Below are 6252 nucleotides of genomic sequence, written 5' to 3' on the forward strand. Positions count from 1 at the left end.
TGGGACCTCCTGCTAGCCTCAGACTGGGACCTCTGCTAGCTTCAGTCTGGACCTCTTGCTAGCTTCAGTCTGGACCTCCTGCTAGCTTCAGTCTGGCACCTCTTTCTAGCCTCAGTCTGGCACCTCCTGCTAGCCTCAGTCTGGCACCTCCTGCTAGCCTCAGACTGGGACCTCTGCTAGCTTCAGTCTGGACCTCCTGCTAGCTTCAGACTGGGACCTCCTGCTAGCTTTAACCTGGGACCTCCTGCTAGCCTCAGACTGGGACTTCCTGCTAGCCTCAGACTGGGACCTCCTGCTAGCCTCAGTCTGGGACCTCTGCTAGCTTCAGTCTGGGACCTCCTACCAGCTTTAACCTGGGAGGTCCTGCTAGCCTCAGACTGGGAGGTCCTGCTAGCCTCAGACTGGGAGGTCCTGCTAGCCTCAGACTGGGACCTCCTGCTAGCCTCAGACTGGGACTTCCTGCTAGCTTCAGTCTGGTATTTCCTGCTACCCTCAGACTGGGACCCCTGCTAGCTTCAGACTGGGACCTCCTGCTAGCTTCAGACTGGGACCTCCTGATCGCCTCAGACTGGGACCTCCTGCTAGCCTCAGACTGGGACTTCCTGCTAGCTTCAGTCTGGTATTTCCTGCTACCCTCAGACTGGGACCCCTGCTAGCTTCAGACTGGGACCTCCTGCTAGCTTCAGACTGGGACCTCCTGCTAGCTTCAGACTGGGACCTCCTGCTAGTTTCAGTCTGGGATATCCTGCTAGCTTCAGTCTGGGATTTCCTGCTAGCCTCAGACTGGGTCCCCTGCTAGCTTCAGACTGGGACCTCCTGCTAGCTTCAGACTGGGACCTCCTGATCGCCTCAGACTGGGACCTCCTGATCGCCTCAGACTGGGACCTCCTGCTAGCCTCAGACTGGGACCTCTGCTAGCTTCAGACTGGGACCTCCTGCTAGTCTCAGACTGAGACCTCCTGCTAGCCTCAGACTGGGACCTCCTGCTAGCTTCAGACTGGGACCTCCTGCTAGCCTCAGACTGGGACCTCCTGCCAGCTTCAGACTGGGACCTCCTGCCAACTTCAGACTGGGACCACCTACAGTCGGCGTCCCAGGTGACCTCAGCCTTGGCCTACGAAGACCCCAGCCAGCACTTCAGGTAAGTCCCTTCTCTGCTTCTAATGCTACGTCTCGCTATGATTAATCAAAACTGTTTAGTTTGGGATTATTTTCTGCTTGATTTGTTCTGCCTTTGAAGTCGAGACAGTCTTGTAACGACCTGCCGGGGTTGTTGTTGTTGTTGTTGTTTGTGAGTGGGGTTGATATTTAGACTTCCCATGGTCATGAACACACCACGCCTGTGACGTGATTGGCCGACATTGAGGAAGTGTTGTTGAAGCTGAGACAGTCTTGTACCGACCTACTGGGGTTGTTGTTGTTGTTGGTGTGTGTGTGTGTGTGTGTGTGTGTGTGTGTGTGTGTGTGTGTGTGTGTGTGTGTGTGTGTGTGTGTGTGTGTGTGTGTGTGTGTTGTGGAGGTGATGTTTAGACTTCCCATGGTCATGAACGCACCACGCCTCTGACGTGATTGGCCGACATTGAGGAAGTGTTGTTGAAGTCGAGACAGTCTTTTACCGACCTGCCGGGGTTGTTGTTTGTGTGTGGAGGTGATGTTTAGACATCCCATGGTCTTGAACGCACCACACCTCCGACGTGATTGGCCGACATTGAGGAAGTGTTGTTGAAGTCTACAATTCTGATGAAGGTGGATATTAATTAGGTTTTCCAAGGTGCATTCATGGTCTTTCTGGCATCGACTAGTTGGCCTGCTAAGAGTGATGTCACTCCTGATCACATGACATTGATGCTTCCTCTGATCGCTTTTTTTTATTTTTTTACATTTCCGTATCTAAAAGTTGTTCCTGAAGATGGATCTGGTCAAACACTAATCCTCATCTTCCACATCTTTTTCTAACTTTAGTGTGAAATTCTTATCCTGTTTTTTGGTCAGTATCGAGCAAAAGTGAAGTGAGTCGCTGTTTTTGTGAAGAAAAAATACATTTGCAATATGATACCATTTTGATATCGGTGCCATATCAGCTTGGTCAGTATGTGGATTTTTCAATCAAAGCAAATAAGTTAATCCTTTTTATTTGTGGGATTTTGTTGGTTTAGCTTCCATTGTGTTGTCAGTCGCTACTATGTTATATAATGTATTTTTATGTGATATTTTAAGTTGTATTTTTATGTGGTATTACAATATTGATCGTCACATCTCACAGTACTTTTAGTACTTTATGTACTTACAGTACTTTTAAAAAGTACCGACCAAAATTTTCACGCAAAATTAAATGGTACCAATTTTTGATAATTTTTTTTGCTGCGCACGACCTCACATGCATTTGCAGACGTGGCACCGACTCAAACACTTGGCAGGGAAACAAGCACTCCTAACTCAACTTGCCTTGAGGTCATGTTGCAAATGTTCCTCAACGCCTGACAGAAAAGTAAATAATAATAACAATAATAAGGGTTCACTTTTACTCAGCGTGAAATTGTAACACTGGGCTACAAAGTTTTTTGAGCCACCGATGGCGAGTAAGTAGCGTTTATAAAAAAATCAAAATAAAATTGCAATAAAATAACATTTTGATATCGGTGCTGTATCGGCAGGATTAGCTGATGGTTTTTTTTGCTCAGTGTCTGAATTTTTCAATCAAATCCAAAAGTTAATCATCCCTTTTTCTTTTTTGGATTTTGTTGGTTTAGCTTCCATTGTGTTGTCAGTCTCTGCTATGTGATATGTGGTATTTTTATGTGGTATTACAATATTGATCGTCAAATCTCACAATACTACATCAAGTACTTTTAAAAAGTACCGACCAAAATTTTCACGTAAAATTAAATGTTACCAATTTTTGATACCTTTTTCGTCACGTGCGTATGCAGACATGGAACCGGTTCAAACACTTGGCAGAGAAACAATCACTTCTAACTCAACTTGCCTTGAGGTCATGTTGCAAATTTTTCCACAATGCCTGATAGAAAAGTAATAATAACAATAATAATAATACTAATAATAATAATTATTATTATTATAAGGGTCCACTTTGAAGGAATGGTGAGTGAGTAGCTGTTTAAAAAATAAAAAAAAATAAAAAAATTGCAATAGAATACAATTTTTATATCGGTGCCATATCAGCAAGGTTAGCCTACCGTTTTTTGGTCAGTGTCTGAATTTTTCAATCAAATCAAAAATGTTCATCATGCCTCTTTTTGGATTTTGTTGGTTTAGCTTCCATTGTGCTGTCAGTCAAGTCAAGTTCTTTCAAGTGCCGTAACAAATGCTACAGCAAACATGCTGCTAGCTGCTTTCAAACGTAATAATTGTATCGTACGATAGACATTTTTATGTGGTATTACAAAAATTTATGGTAAAATATTACAGTACTACATATAGGGCCGGGTACCACTTTAAAAAGTACCGATCAAAATTTTCCTATAAAGTTAATTGGTACCAACTTTTATACCTTTTTTTTTTGTTGTTGTTGCGCACGGCGTCACGTTGGTTTGCAGACGTGGCACCGACTTAAACACTTGGCAGGGAAACAAGGACTCCTAACGCAACTTTGCCTTGAAGTAATGTTGCCAATTTTCAACAACGCCCGAGAGAAAAGTCAAAAGTAAGTAAGGGTCCACTTTTAAAAAGCGTGACATTCTAATGCTGGGCTACAAAGTTTTTCGTCGGGATCGAGCCACGAATTAAAAAAAAATAAAAAATAAAATTGCAATAGAATAACATTTTTATATGGGCAGTATTAGCCTAACATTTTTGGGTCAGTGTCAAAAACGACGTGTTTCATCTTCCCTGTCTTTGGCACCAGTTCCTCTTGGGATTTTGTTGGTTTAGCTTCCATTATGCTGTCAGTCTCTGTTGTTGACATCCATGTCAAGTTCTGTAAAAATGCTACAACAAACATGCTGCTAGCTTTTTGCTGACGTGATAATCAGAAGTATATTGTATCGTACTTTTTTAGACATTTTTAATGTGGTACTATGATATTTATCGTAATATCACAAAGTACTACATATAGTACCACGTTTGGTACTTTTTATAGGCGCTCACCCAAATCCATCAGTACTCACGGGTGTCGATTCACGTAAAAATAACCGTTGGCAATTTTCCATACTTTTTTTCCTTGCATGCGACGTCACGTCCGGTTGCAGACGTGGCACCGGCTCAAGCACTTGGCGGGGAAACAAGCACCCATGCCTATTTGCCTAAGTTTTTTTGCTCAGTATCTGACTTTTTCCAATCCAAAACAAAGAAGTTCCTCTTCTCTCTTTTTGGCATTTAGATTTTGTTGGTTTTGCTTCCATTGTGCTGTCGGTCTCTGCTACGTTGTTGACATCCATGCTCTTTCAAGTGCGATGGACAATATTTATCGTAGCATCGCACTGTACTACAGGATGGGTACTGAGTTTGGTACTCGAATAGGTACCGACCGAAATTTGTCGGTACTCGCGGGTATCGATATAGGTCGAATTAAATGGTGCCAATTTTTGATACCTTTTTTGTTTGACAGTTTCGGACATGGCACCGACGCAAACACTTGGCGGGGAAACAAGCGCGCTAGCAGCACTCATACTTGACTTGCCTCTTGGTAATGTGGCAGTTGTCTACAATGCCTGGTAGAAACCTAGTAAGGGGTCCACTTTCCAAAATGCTACATACCTAATATCTGTATGCTACTGATTAGCATTAGCAATTTTACATGGCGATTTCAACACCTCCAACTTTGGTAATCCATCCATCAATCTTAAACGGCCTACACGCTACGGTGAGCCGGCTAAGAAGCGTAACCGATTTAGCTCGTTAGAGAGTTCTGCACCCCAGTCTACTGGCCACCACCCCATACTTGCAGTGCAAACACTTTGTAGGACTCAACAAAAGACTAGAGTCTGACATTCAGACTACATCGTACAAATAAGGGAAACATTCTGGAAAATATATTTTAGATATTGTACTATAACTATGTTAGATATTAGACTATAATGATATTTTGTATAATGATACTGTATTATTGACATATTGATGACATTGGCTTATTGATTACATAATGATGATATTGGATTATTGATTACATAATGATGATATTGGATTATGGACAATGATGATATCTGACTTTAATGACATATTGATGATATTGGATGATTAATGACGTAATGATGATAGTGGATTATTGACAGGATGATGATAGTGGATTACTGATGACATGATGATGATAATGGATTAATAATGACATGATGATATTGGATGATTAATGACATATTGATGATATTGGATTATTAATGGCATAATGATGATATTGGATTATTGACATGATGATGATATTGGATTATTAATGACATAATGATATTGGATTATTAATGATATGATGATCATTTTGGATTATTGATTACATAATGATGATAATGGATTAATAATGACATGTTGATGATATTGGATTATTAATGACATAATGATATTGGATTATTAATGATATGATGATAATTTTGGATTATTGATTACATAATGATGATAATGGATTAATAATGACATGTTGATAATATTGGAGGATTAATGACATGATATTGGATTATTAATGACATAATGATGATATTGGATTATTAATGACATGATTAATGATATTGGATGATGAATGACATAATGATGATATTGGATGATGAATGACATGATGATGAAATTGGATGATTATGACATGATGATATTGGATGATTAATGACATGATGATGATGATATTGGAAGATGAAGGACATGATGATGATATTGGATGATGAATGACATGATGATGATGATATTGGATGATGAATGACATGATGATGATAGTGGATGATGAATGACATGATGATGATATTGGATGATGAATGACATGATGATGATATTGGATTGTTATTGACATAAAGATGATAGTGGATGATGAATGGCATGAGGATATTGGATGATTAATGACATGATGATGATATTGGATGATGAATGACATGATGAGGATATTGGATGATAAATGACATGATGATGATATTGGATGATGAATGACATGATGATATTGGATGATGATATTGGATGATGAATGACATGATGATGATATTGGATGATGAATGACAGGATGATGATATTGGATGATGAATGACATAATGATGATATTGGATGATGAATGACATGATGATGATATTGGATGATGAATGACAGGATGATGATATTGGATGATGA

General features: G+C 40.3%; 1 long non-coding RNA gene across 1 annotated transcript in view; it reads left to right on the forward strand.

The window, feature by feature from the left end:
* Positions 1–1018: 1018 nt before the first annotated feature.
* The window catches only part of LOC133621319 (uncharacterized), a 16333-nt gene continuing 11099 nt past the window's right edge, over positions 1019–6252 (forward strand). Inside the window, exon 1 of the long non-coding RNA XR_009817644.1 lies at positions 1019–1141. This is a non-coding gene — a long non-coding RNA (uncharacterized lncRNA). The remainder of the gene's footprint in view (positions 1142–6252) is intronic.

Source organism: Nerophis lumbriciformis, linkage group LG21 (assembly GCF_033978685.3).
Source record: "Nerophis lumbriciformis linkage group LG21, RoL_Nlum_v2.1, whole genome shotgun sequence".
Taxonomy (NCBI): domain Eukaryota; kingdom Metazoa; phylum Chordata; class Actinopteri; order Syngnathiformes; family Syngnathidae; genus Nerophis; species Nerophis lumbriciformis.